Source organism: Triticum urartu, chromosome 6 (assembly GCF_003073215.2).
Source record: "Triticum urartu cultivar G1812 chromosome 6, Tu2.1, whole genome shotgun sequence".
NCBI classification, from domain to species: Eukaryota; Viridiplantae; Streptophyta; class Magnoliopsida; order Poales; family Poaceae; genus Triticum; species Triticum urartu.
The window spans coordinates 153,774,299-153,788,921 of NC_053027.1; the positions used below are offsets into that span (position 1 = coordinate 153,774,299).

At 47.4% G+C, this 14,623-nt stretch overlaps 1 pseudogene; it reads right to left on the reverse strand.

Annotated features, from left to right (window-relative positions):
• Positions 1–3,584: 3,584 nt before the first annotated feature.
• On the reverse strand, positions 3,585–3,723 carry LOC125517762 (annotated as a pseudogene).
• Between the last annotated feature and the right edge of the window lie 10,900 nt (positions 3,724–14,623).

Sequence of the window (14,623 nt, forward strand, 5' to 3'; positions counted from 1 at the left end):
CATCTAGGCACCCTGCCCAGTCAGAATCAGAGAAGGCACTAACAAGAGTGGATGGTGACTTGCTGAATGTCAGACCAATACTCAAAGTATCCTTAACATATCTTAATATGCGTTTCGCAGCAGTCCAATGTGCAATGGTAGGTGCATGAAGGAATTGGCAAACTTTGTTTACAGCAAAGGAAATATCAGGCCTTGTAAGAGTTAGGTACTGAAGAGCTCCTATCATACTTCTGTACCTTGTACTGTCATCAGGACTCAAGGGTTCACCTTCTTCAAGAGATAACTTCTCTGTACTCGACAACGGTGTAGGTGAGGATTTGCACCCTTGCATGCCAACCTTGCTTAGGAGATCAGCTGCATACTTCTCCTGAGAGAGATGAAGACCACCTTCCCTGTTTCTCTTGACCTCAATGCCAAGAAAGAAATGCAAATCTCCCAAATCCTTGAGAGCAAAGTCAGCATTCAAGTCTTTTAACAGGGCTGTTACTGCTGCACTGGATGAACTTGTAACAATAATATCATCAACATAAATAAGCACAAATATGGAGATATGTGACTTATTGTAGATAAACAGAGATGTGTCAGACTTTGAGGGCACAAAACCAAGTGACCGAAGCTTTGTACTTAGCCGTGAATACCAAGCTCGAGGGGCTTGTTTCAATCCGTAAAGAGACCTGTCAAGTTTGCACACATATGAGGGTTTGTTCCTGTCTTCAAAACCAGGAGGTTGACGCATGTACACTTCCTCTTCCAGAACACCATGAAGGAACGCGTTCTGTACATCTAGCTGTCTGAGGCTCCATCCTCTGGACACATCGATGGACAAAACAAGACGGATAGTTGCAGCTTTCACGACATGACTAAATGTATCCTCATAATCAATACCGTATCTCTGTTTGAATCCTTTGGCAACAAGCCTAGCTTTATAGCGATCTATGGTGCCATCTGATTTCTTCTTTATCCTGAATACCCATTTGCAATCAATTAAGTTTTTACCTCGGTGTGCAGGAACTAGATGCCATGTTTTGTTTTTCTGCAACGCTTGAAATTCTTCTTCCATTGCCTTTTTCCAACGTGAATCCTTGCATGCTTCGTGGAACGTACGAGGTTCACCTGTGGAACATGTCAAACCTAACTTAACTTTGTAATTTGTGTGTTGGATTACCCCTGATCGGAGACGTGTTCGTGGTGCATCAGGAACAGGTGCAGTTTCCGCTGGTGCAGAAGATCATGTGGTCTGCTGCAGCAGATCCGAAGCAGATTCCCTTTGCCAGATCTTCTGTGGCGGGCGATGGTGAAGACACGAGCGAGGATGGCGCAGAAGATCCAGGCGGAGCCGCCGCCAGATCCGGATCGGTTCCCGTGCCCGCAGCTGGTTGGTGGAGGCGCCTGGTGTAGACGCGCGGCTCCACACCGAACCGCTCGATCGGGTGACCTGCGGAAGCCGACGCGCGCGTGGGGGAGAGCGGGCCCGCGGTCCGTCGCGTGGCATCCCCAGGTTGGCGAGGCGCGCGTGGCGTGGGCGGGGGGCCTGCAGACGCGGAGTTGGAGGGGGCGCTGCCGCCCGGGTCCTGACGCGGCTCGGGGGATCCCGAGGCAGATCCTGTCGAGGGTGATCCCAACGAGGATTCGGCTGCAAGGTTGTTGCACCATGGGGGACACATGAAATATTGCTCGTTTGGCCTGTTTGCTTCATGATTTTGCACCAAATTTTTTCTGTTGCTTCCGCATCCGACCCTGCAGTACCAGAAGACTCAAGCTCAAGGTTAGGAGGGTTAGTCATGTGATCACAATTATCGTCCCCATGATGCAAAGAGGTCAAATGAGAAGGAAGAAGGAGGATTTCTTTGCGAAGGAGGGCACCGGCATTTGGATGTAGTGTGGCTAAGGGAAAATCGTCTCGTAAAAAACGACATCCCTAGAGATGTAGACACGTCCCATGGGTACGTCAAGACACTTGACACCTTTGTGCTGGGCACTATAGCCAAGAAACACACATTGGGTGGAACGAAACACAAGTTTGCGATTATTGTAGGGACGGAGATTTGGCCAACATGCACACCCAAAAACACGAAGAGACTTGTAATCAGGACGAACTTGGAGAAGTCGTTGCATAGGAGTTTCATTATTGATGACACGGCTAGGGAGCATATTAATAAGGTGGACAGCGGTGAGGAACGCTTCGTCCCAAAACTTCAAGGGCATAGATGCACCTGCAAGAAGAGCGAGGCCTACGTCCACAATATGCCTATGCTTGCGTTCAGCGGAGCCGTTCTGTTGGTGCGCGTGGGGGCAAGAAACATGATGGGAAATGCCAAGTTTTTGAAAAAACGAGTTTAATTTCTCGTACTCACCACCCTAGTCGGACTGGACGGCAATTATTTTGCGATCAAACTTGCGTTCAACAAGTGCTTGAAAATTCTTAAATACTTGGAAAACATCGAAACGACGTTTGAGAAGGTAAATCCAAGTAAATTTACTGAAATCGTCAATGAAGCTAACGTAGTACATATGTCTACCAACCGAGGAGGGGGCAGGACCCCATACATCAGAAAAAATAAGTTGGAGCGGCTTGGTAGAAATACTAGTAGAAATATGATATGGCAATTGATGAGATTTTGCCTTTTGACAAGAATCACAGACAGTTTCGATGCTACGCACTTGTTGCACGATAAAAAAAGATGGATGTCCTAGTCTAGCATGCCACCTGTCCGGGGAGATTTTGATGACACCAAAGACTTGTTTATTGAAGCTTCTGAACTCGGGAAAAAGAGGGTAGAGCCCACGCACGCATCTACCGCGATAGAGAATTCTCCGTGTGACCTGATCCTTGATCAAAAAGAAATAGGGATGAAATTCAAGGAAAACATTGTTGTCAAGAGCAATATGATGTACTGAAAGAAGATTTTTGGCAGTTTGAGGAACATGCAAGATGTTTTTGAGGTGAATGTCACGATGAGGGGTTGCAATAATTGAATGACCAACATGAGCTATCTCCATACCTTCTCCATTGGCATTATGAACCTGATCTTGCCCGGGGTACTTGTCGTGCATGGTCAGCTTGTCCAGCTCGTGAGTGATGTGGTTGGAGGCGCCGGAGTCAGCGTACCAGTTCGTGTCCACACCATAGGAGGCGTCCACAGCAGCTGCAACGTTCTTGCATTGGGTGTTGCTCTCGGCATAATGGAAGTCGCAATCCTTCGCAATATGGTTATTTTTCTTGCAAATTTGACACTTGTTAAGATATTCATCATAACCTTGGAAGGGACGACGAGTGTTGTTGTTGTTGCGGCGCTGGTAGTTGTTGTTGCTGCGCTGGTTGTAGTGGCCTCCACCACCACCACCGCCGTGCTGGAAGTGGCCACCACCACCGCCACCAGCATGCGGATAGGGAGCACCGCCACCGCCGCCACCGTGCTGGAGTTGGCCGCCGCCGCTGCCGTATGGACCGCCACGATAGCCCCTACCACCACCACCTTTGGGAGGGTTCTGAGAGGGTTTGGGAGGCCCGCGACCACGATAGGCGGCATTAGCAGAGGACTTGAAAGCGCCGGGACCAGTTCCTTGGAACAGCTCGACGCGTTGATCAAAGTTGGAGATCATGCCAAAGAGTTCATCGGTGGAGACAGGATCAACACGCACGTCAAGAGCGGATATGATGGGCTGATATTCCATGTCGAGGCCGGCGATGATGAAGGAGATGAGCTCATCTTCGCTGATGGGTTTTCCTGCGGCCGCGAGTTCATCAGACAGCGCCCGCATCTGCCCAAAGTAGGCGGCGGCGCTGAGGGAACCCTTCTGGGCATTGGAGAGAGCAATACGACAGTTGTTGACGCGAGACTTGGATTGAGCCGAGAACATGTTGGCTAGGGCAGACCAGATGGCATGAGAAGTCTCGAGAGAAGCAACCTGCACCAGGACCTCTTTGGAAAGGTTGCGGAGCAAGTAGGCTACGATTTGTTGGTCTTGGATGAGCCATGGGGTATGGGCGGGGTTCGGACCGATCTGATCTTTCCCGTCTGAGGTTTTTGTGGTGATGGTTCTAGGTGGCTCGGGTAGGGTTTGGTCAAGATACCCATATAGACCGGCTCCCATGATCTGGGAGCGAGCTTGGGCTCGCCAGAGAATGTAATTGGTACGTGTGAGAGGCTCGGAGATGGTGTTGTTCAGGCCGGAGGAGATGAGTTGGCTGGAGGAGGTAGACATGGCGCCGGAGATGGGAAGGATGGGGGGGGGGGGCGGAAAAAAAAGTTGTATGCTGGCGATGGGATGGAGGTGGTGATCGCTAGATGAGGAAGAGGGAGGCTCTGATTACCATGTTAGTTTTGTGTAAGCGTCTCTATCCTCGTACAGAGGGCCGCGTGGTGTTTATATTGATTGGGGAGAGACCCATCTCTCATAGGTTACAACCGTAGAGATATTACAGGAGGTTTTACAGGAGGGATAAGAGAGAATAACAAGATAAAAGATCCTACTCCTATAACAACCCTTGGCGCACAAGGCAGCCGCACAAGGCAACGTACATGACAGAGTTTACATGTTTAACAGAGACCTCTTCGTTCCATCCTATAATGTTGCTGAAATTAGCATTAGTTTAAAATTCCAATTGCAGTGTGTCATGACTGGATTGAAGTTCCTCTATTTGTTCCATCCTGTAATGCCGCCAAAATTAGCATGTTCAGAATTCCAATTATGACATCTTGAATGTATTTGCTATACTAGTGCCGACACTTGTAGCCGCACCATCGATTCACAACCTAAAACTGCTGCGGACACTTGAAATTCAATCCATGCTGCATTAGACTAAACTGGGGACGGGTTCTACCCTAGGCGTAGACATAGCACATAATAAGCTGCGGCCTGGAAACTCGCTTAAGCTTAGAATCTGTATTTTTAACTGTCACCGAAATAGAAGCAAAGGCACGTACCTGTCCCAACTTTGGAGGGTCCGAATCGCGGTCGACACCCGTCGCCGCTCCCGTTGGGAGGGGGCGTGGGTCCATGGAGATGGAGGAGAAACCTCGATGTGGCTGCCGCGGGTTTTGAGCGGACCGAGAGCATCTCGAATAGAGGGTCCATATATAAAAATACCTAACTTTTAAACCGTATGAGGCAAAAAACATTGCTCCAACAGACGGTCCATATGCAAAAAAAATGGACTGCGGCCTTCTCGTGATGTAAAATACAATACCTCGCGATGTAAATATATATCATCAGATGCATCTGGTCCAAAACCAGCCGCCGCCCGCGAATGCCCAACCGCCACTTCATTTCCTTTCCCGCACGTCCGCCCGCCTGCGACCCTCCCGGCCGCCGCCGCCCCCCGCCGTCCGGCGCCGCCATGTCCGATGCCGACGACCCCGCCGCCTTCTCCGCTGCCGCCGCAGCCGGTGGGTTGTCCCACGTGGCCGCCGCCGCTGCCATCTCGCCCGCAACCGCGGCCATGCCGCCGCCCCCCGCCCGCCGGCCCAGATTGGCGCTGCCCCGGCCGGTGGCCACCGCGCAGGCAGCGAAGCCGGCGAAGGGACGAGGAGGCAGCATCAAACGGCCGGCCAACCGTAGCCGCAACGCAGCCGACAGTTCTACGCGGCCGGCGAAGGTCTCTAAGGCGGCCGCGGCGGCTCGAGGCGACGACTCGCAGACGGTCCGGCCGGCGGCCTCCTCCAGCAACCACACATCCATTCCTCAACATTCCCCGCCGCCACCGCCGGCCGTGGAGGAAGATGTGGCCACGCCGACGGCCACCGCCTCCAACATGTTCGACGAAATGTCGCAGGTATAAATTTTCCGGTTGTGCTCTCGTTTGTTGTTTCAAATTTTTTGTGTTCTTGATTGTTCGTGCGTGCAATTGTAGTGTTGATGATGAAGCTTTCATGCACGCAACAAATGTGGCAAATGATGATTACATATATGAGTCACAAGAATATGAAACCCAATATGATGATGACAATCTTGATGTGGACGATGAGGGCTTCATTGTCCAGGGAAGAAGTGGAAATTATAGCACCACGGAGGATGTGTTGATATGCACCGCTTGGAAGAAAATCTCTCAAGATGCAAGCGTTTGAAGCGACCAAACAGTGAGCACCTATTGGAAACGCATCAAGGAGTATTTCGATGAATGCAACACAAGTGGTATCTTCCGTGCGAGCGACTCTCTACGCCAATGTTGGTCCACCATCAACGCTGAATGCTCAAAGTGGGCCGGTTGCTTGTCAAACGTTGCTCGCATGAACCCAAGTGGTTGCGGTGATAGTGATTTGGTAAATATTTCCTCTTTCTCCGTGGTGCCATGGGTGGTGCCATGGGAGGTGCCATGGGTGGTTATATGAACATGATTGGAGGTTCCATGAGTGGTGCATTTGGCGGAACATGGGAGGTGGCTTCGGTGGCAATATGGAAGGTGGCTTTGGCGGCATGGGAGGTGCTTTTGGCGGCAACATGATGGGTGGCTTGGGAGGTGGCTATGGCGGCAACATGAGTGGCGTTGGAGGTGGATATGGCGGCAACATGGGACGCGATGAAGATGGTTTCGGTGGTGCTCACGGCACCGAGAGTTCACCGCTTGTTGAGAACGTCGACAAAGACGGTGGTGGAGATGATGATCGTACCATGGTTCAAAACACCGGTGGTGTTGATGACCCGCATGAGTAATATTCATGTGCATTTCAATTTCTAGAGCGAAAAACTTTGATTGAGACGATGCTCTTTTGGTAGACGAATTTGATACTATGATGGTGATGCACTTTTGATTGAAACTATGATGATGATGCACTTTATTTTCAAATTTTAGTTGCTATTTCAATGCAAAACCGCGGCTAAACAGTGGCTGGCAGCAGCCGCGCGGCCGTTTTCATATTTTTACATCTTCATTTTGAATCATTTATTGGAGTTGCAAATTTGGACCATCAATTTGGACCATCTGTTGGAGTTGAGCTTTTTTCGAAGCTGTAAAACGCACTTTTTGACAGTCCAAATTTTACATCTCCGGTTTTGGATCGCCAAACTTTAAACTATCTATTGAAGATGCTCTAAGGAGAGGAGGGTGTGGAGGCGGATGACTGCTAGGAGACGGAGGGAGACCACAGATCAGCGGCCAGGAGGGTGTCCGACCCGCGTATTTGGGCTTTGGTTTTCTCTCCACAATAGATGAATGGGAAAGGGGAAGTGTAATAAGTAAGGGAACATCTCCGGTTGGAATTGGGCCTTCCGTGGAACAATTAGAGCATCTGAGCAACTCTATCAGATTTCATAAACCTTCGTCCTTTAAAATCATTTTAAAGATACTGCAAAATGCTTTTACAATGTTCTGTTTTTAACCGAATGACATGTGTGTCAGTAGAATAGATTCCCTATAAATTGTTTCATGTCCCTGTAAAATAGCATAAAGCCCATAAAATCAAGGCATACAGAGTCACACACACAGTATGAAGCGTGTGCACACAAGAAATAAGGATAGATAGGGGTGTTGGGGAACATAGTAATTTTAAAAAAAATCCTACGCACGCGTAGGATCATGGTGATGCATAGCAACGAGAGGGGAGAGTGTTGTCTACGTACCCTCGTAGACTGTTCGCGAAAGCGTTATATCAACGCGGTTGATGTAGTCGTACGTCTTCACGATCCAACCGATCCAAGTACCGAAAGCACGGCACCTTCGAGTTCTGCACACATTCGGCTCGGTGACGTCCTCGCCTTCTCGATCCAGCAAGAGGGGCGAAGTAGTAGATGAGTTCCGGCAGCACGACGGCGTGGTGACGGTGTTGGTGAAGAACAATCTCCGCAGGGCTTCGCCTAAGCACTACGAAAACTATGACGGAGGATAAACTAGAGGGGACGGGGTTTCCAGCACATGGCTTGGTATTTCTTGATGTGTCTTTGGTGCTAGCCATGCCCCTTTATTTATATGTTGAGCACTGGGGTCAAAACTTGGAGCAAAAGCCTCCTCAAAGTCGGTTTCACCCGAAAGGCAAGAGTCCTTCTCGGACTCCAGGACCAAACGCCACAATCCTTGGCGTCTGGCCCAGACGCCATGGGCCTCGGCGTCTGGCCCAGGGCCAGACGCCAGGGTCTCCGGCGTTTGCCCCCCTGGCCTCCGCAAAACTCCTTTTGCACCGACTTATAGCCCCGTGGGCCTGACCCCTTGGCCTGACCATATCATCCAATATATGAATCTTTACCTCCGGACCATTTCGGAGCTCCTCGTTATGTCCGTGATCTCATCCGGGACTCCGAACAACATTCGGTCACCAACATACATAACTCATATAATACTATATCGTCAACGAACGTTTAAGCGTGCGGACCCTATGGGTTCGAGAACTATGTAGACATGACCGAGACACCTCTCTGGTCAATAAACCAATAGCGGAACCTGGATGCCCATATTGGCTCCTACATATTCTACGAAGATCTTTATCGGTCGAACCGCATAACAACATACGTTGTCCCCTTTGTCATCGGTATGTTACTTGCCCGAGATTCGATCGTCGGTATCTCAATACCTAGTTCAATCTCGTTACTGGCAAATTTCTTTACTCGTTCCGTAATACATCATCCCGCAACTAACTCATGAGTTGCAATGCTTGCAAGGCTTATAGTGATGTGCATTACCGAGTGGGCCCAGAGATACCTCTTCGACAATCGGAGTGACAAATCCTAATCTTGAAATACGCCAACCCAACAAGTACCTTCGGAGACACCTGTAGAGCACCTTTATAATCACCCAGTTACGTTGTGATGTTTTGTGGCACACAAAGTGTTCCTCCGGTAAACGGGAGTTGCATATGTTGGAAATATGCCCTAGAGGCAATAATAAATTAGTTATTATTATATTTCCTTGTTCATGATAATCGTTTATTATCCATGCTATAATTGTATTGATAGGAAACTCAGATACATGTGTGGATACATAGACAACACCATGTCCCTAGTGAGCCTCTAGTTGACTAGCTCGTTGATCAATAGATGGTTACGGTTTCCTAACCATGGACATTGGATGTCGTTGATAACGGGATCACATCATTAGGAGAATGATGTGATGGACAAGACCCAATCCTAAGCCTAGCACAAAGATCGTGTAGTTCGTATGCTAAAGCTTTTCTAATGTCAAGTATCATTTCCTTAGACCATGAGATTGTGCAACTCCCGGATATCGTAGGAATGCTTTGGGTGTATCAAACGTCACAACGTAACTGGGTGGCTATAAAGGTGCATTACAGGTATCTCCGAAAGTGTCTGTTGGGTTGGCACGAATCGAGACTGGGATTTGTCACTCCGTGTAAACGGAGAGGTATCTCTGGGCCCACTCGGTAGGACATCATCATATGCGCAATGTGACCAAGGAGTTGATCACGTGATGATGTGTTACGGAACGAGTAAAGAGACTTGCCGGTAACGAGATTGAACAAGGTATAAGGATACAGACGATCGAATCTCGGGCGAGTAACATACCGCTAGACAAAGGGAATTGTATACGGGATTGATTAAGTCCCTGACATCGTGGTTCATCCGATGAGATCATCGTGGAACATGTGGGAGCCATCATGGGTATCCAGATCCCGCTGTTGGTTATTGACCAGAGAACGTCTCGGTCATGTCTGCATGTCTCCCGAACCCGTAGGGTCTACACACTTAAGGTTCGGTGACGCTAGGGTTATGAAGATATATGTGTATGCAGTAACCCGAATATTGTTCGGAGTCCCGGATGAGATCCCGGACGTCACGAGGAGTTCCGGAATGGTCCGGAGGTAAATAATTATATATAGGAAGTGCTGTTTCGGCCATCGGGACAAGTTTCGGGGTTATCGGTATTGTACCGGGACCACCGGAAGGGTCCCGGGGGCCCACCGGGTGGGGCCACCTGTCCCGGGGGGCCACATGGGCTGTAAGGGGTGCGCCTTGGCCTATATGGGCCAAGGGCACCAGCCCCTACAGGCCCATGCGCCTAGGGTTTCCATATGGGAGGAGTCCCACTAGTGGAAGGCACCTCTAGGTGCCTTGGGGGGGAGGGAAACCTCCCTTGGGCAGCCGCACCTAGGAGATTGGATCTCCTAGGCTGGCGCACCACCCCCCTTGGCCCTCCTATATATAGTGGGGGAGAGGAGGAACTTCATACACCAGCCCCTGGCGCCTCCCTCTCTCCCCGTTACGTCTCTCTCCCGTAGTATAGGCGAAGCCCTGCTACTGTGACGCCCTGCATCCACCACCACGCCGTCGTGCTGCTGGATCTTCATCAACCTCTCCCTCCTCCTTGCTGGATCAAGGCATGGGAGACGTCTCCGTTCCGTACGTGTGTTGAACGCGGAGGTGCCGTGCGTTCGGCACTTGATCATCGGTGATTTGAATCACGACGAGTACGACTCCATCAACCCCGTTCACTTGAACGCTTCCGCTTAGCGATCTACAAGGGTATGTAGATGCACTCTCCTTGCCCTCGTTGCTGGTTTCTCCATAGATAGATCTTGGTGACACGTAGGAAAATTTTGAATTTATGCTACGTTCCCCATCACAGTGGCATCATGAGCTAGGTCTATGCGTAGATTCTATGCACGGGTAGAACACAAAGTAGTTGTGGGCATTGTTTTTGTTCAATATGCTTGCCGTTACTAGTCTTATCTTAATTCGGCGGCATCGTGGGATGAAGCGGCCCGGACCGACCTTACACGTACTCTTATGTGAGACAGGTTCCACCGACTGACATGCACTAGTTGCATAAGGTGGCTAGCGGGTGTCTGTCTCTCCTACTTTAGTCGGATCGGATTCGATGAAAAGGGTCCTTATGAAGGGTAAATAGCAATTGGCATATCACGTTGTGGTTTTGCGTAGGTAAGAAACGTTCTTGCTAGAAACCCATAGCAGCCACGTAAAACATGCAAACAACAATTAGAGAACATCTAACTTGTTTTTGCAGGGTATGCTATGTGATGTGATATGGCCAAAAGGATGTGATGAATAATATACCTGATGTATGAGATTGATCATGTTCTTGTAATAGATGATCATGGAGCCCCAAGATGGAGATCAAAGGAGCTATATGATATTGGCCATATCATGTCACTATTATTTGATTGCATATGATGTTTATCATGTTTATACATCTTATTTGCTTAGAACGACGGTAGTAAATAAGATGATCCCTCATTAAAATTTCAAGAAGTGTTCTCCCTAACTGTGCACCGTTGCTACAGTTCGTCGTTTCGAAGCACCACGTGATGATCGGGTGTGATAGATCCTTACGTTCACATACAACGGGTGTAAGACAGATTTACACACGCAATACACTTAGGTTGACTTGACGAGCCTAGCATGTGCATAGACATGGCCTCGGAACACAGAAGACCGAAAGGTCGAGCATGAGTCGTATAGAAGATACGATCAACATGAAGATGTTCACCGACGTTGACTAGTCCGTGTCACGTGATGATCGGACACGGCCTAGTTCACTCGGATCGTGTAATCACTTAGATGACTAGAGGGATGTCTAATCTAAGTGGGAGTTCATAAGATGAACTTAATTATCCTGAACATAGTCAAAAGGATTTTGCAAATTATGTCGTATCTCACGCTTTAGTTCTACTGTTTAGTTATGTTCCTAGAGAAAAATTAGTTGAAAGTTCAAAGTAGCAATTATGCGGACTAGGTCCGTAAACTGAGGATTGTCCTCATTGCTTCTTAGAAGGCTTATGTCCTTAATGCACCGCTCAGTGTGCTGAACCTCGAACGTTGTCTGTGGATGTTGCGAACATCTGACATACACGTTTTGATAACTACGTGATAGTTCAGTTAAACGGTTTAGAGTTGAGGCACCAAAGACGTTTTGAAACGTCACGAAACATATGAGATGTTTTGAGGGCTGAAATTGGAATTTCAGGCTCGTGCCCACGTCAAGAGGTATAAGACCTCCGACGATTTTCTTAGCCTGCGAACTAAGGGAGAAAAGCTCAATTGTTGAGCTTGTGCTCAGATTGTCTGAGTACAACAATCACTTGAATCAAGTGGGAGTTAATCTTCCAGATGAGATAGTGATGTTTCTCCGAAGTCATTACCACCAAGCTGCTTGAGCTTCGTGATGAACTATGATATATCAGGGACATATATGATGATCCTTGAGATATCCACGATGTTTGACACCGCGAAAGTAGAAATCAAGAAGGAGCATCAATTGTTGATGGTTGGTGAAACCACTAGTTTCAAGAAGGGCAAGGGAAAGAAGGGATACTTCATGAAACGGCAAATCAGCTGCTGCTCTAGTGAAGAAACCCAAGGTTGAACCCAAACCCGAGACTGAGTGCTTCTGTAATAAGGGGAACAGCCACTGGAGCAGAATTACCCTAGATACTTGGTAGATAAGAAGGCTGGCAAGGTCAATAGAAGTATATTGGATGTATTATGTTAATGTGTACTTTACTAGTACTCCTAGTAGCACCAGGGTATTAGATACCGGTTCGGTTGCTAAGTGTTAGTAACTCGAAATAAAAGCTACGGAATAAACGGGGACTAGCTAAAGGTGAGCTGACGATATGTGTTGGAAGTGTTTCCAATGTTGATATGATCAAGCATCGCACGCTCCCTCTACCATCGAGATTGGTGTTTGCGTTGAGCATAGACGTGATTGGATTATGTCTATCGCAATACGGTTATTCATTTAAGGAGAATAATGGTTACTCTGTTTATTTGAATAATACCTTCAATGGTCTTGCACCTAAAATGAATGGTTTATTGAATCTCGATCGTAGTGATACACATGTTCATGCCAAAAGATAGTAATGATAGTACCACCCACTTGTGGCACTGCCACGTAAGTCATATCGGTATAAAACGCATGAAGAAGCTCCATGTTGATGGATCTTTGGACTCACTCATTTTTGAAAGGTTTGAGACATGCGAACCGTGTCTGTTGGTGTATATGCATGAAGAAACTCCATGCAAATGGACCGTTTGAACTCACTTGATTTTGAATCACTTGAGGCATGCAAATCATACCACATGGGCAAGATGACTGAAAGCCTCGGTTTCAGTAAAATGGAACTAGAAAGCAAATTGTTGGAAGTAATACATTTTGATGTGTGCAGTCCAATGAGTGCTGAGGCATGTAGTGGATATCGTTATGTTTTTACTTCACAGATGATTTGAGTAGATGTTGAGTATATTTACTTGATGAATCACGAGTCTGAATTATTGAAAGGTTCAAGTAATTTCAGTGTGAAGTTGAAAGATCGTCGTGATAAGAGGATAAAGATATCTATGATATGATCATAGAGATGAATATCTGAATTACGAGTTTGGCACAGAATTAAGACATTGTGGAAATTGTTTCACAACTGATACAGCCTGGAACACCATAGTGTGATGGTGTGTCCGAACATCATAACTGCACCCTATTGGATATGATGCATACCATGATGTCTCTTATCAAATTACCACAATAGTTTATGGGTTAGGCATTAGAGACAACCACATTTACTTTAAATAGGGCACCACGTAATTCCGATGAGATGACACCGTATGAACTATGGTTTAGAGAAACCTAAGCTGTCATTTCTTAAAAGTTTGGGGCTGCGACGCTTATGTGAAAAGTTTCAGGCTGATAAGCTCGAACCCAAAGCGGATAAATGCATCTTCATAGGACACCCAAAACAGTTGGGTATACCTCCTGTCTCAGATCCGAAAGCAATAAGGGATTGTTTCTAGAATCGGGTCCTTTCTCGAGGAAAAGTTTCTCTCGAAATAATTGAGTGGGAGGATGGTGGAGACTTGATGAGGTTATTGAACCGACACTTCAACTAGTGTATAGCAGGGCAAAAGAGTTGTTCCTGTGGCACCTACACCAATTGAAGTGGAAGCTTATGATAGTGATCATGAAACTTCAGATCAAGTCACTCCCAAAACTCGTTGGATGACAAGGATGCGTACTACTTCAGAGTGGTACATAATCCTGTCTTGAAAGTCATGTTGCTAGACAACAATGAGCCTACAAGCTATGAAGAAGCGATGGTGGGCCTGGATTCCGATAAATGGCTCGAGGCCATATAATCCGAGAGAGGGTCCATATATGAAAACAAAGTGTAGACTTTGGAAGAACTACTTGATGGTCGTAAGGCTGTTGAGTACAGATGGATTTTAAAAGGAAGACGGACAATGATGGTAAATGTCACCATTAAGAAAGCTCGACTTGTCGTTAAGAAGTTTCCCGACAAGTTCAAGGAGTTGACTACGGTGAGACTTTCTCACTCGTAGCGATGCTAAGAGTCTGTTGGAATTATATTAGCGATTACTGCATTATTTATGAAATCTTGCAGATAGGATGTCAAAACATTGTCTCCTCGACGTTTTTCTTGAGAAAAGGTTGTATGTGATACAACCGGAAGGTTTTGTCAATCCTGAAAAGATGCTAATAAATATGCAAAGCTCCGGCAATCCTTCTGAGGACTGGAGTGAGCATCTCGGAGTTGGAATGTACACTTTGATGAGATGATCAAAGATTTTGGGTTTATACAAAGTTTATGAGAAACTTGTATTTCCAAAGAAGTGAGTGGGAGCACTATAGAATTTCTGATAAGTATATGTTGACATATTGTTGATCAGAAATGATGTAGAATTTCTAGAAAGCATGTAGGGTTAT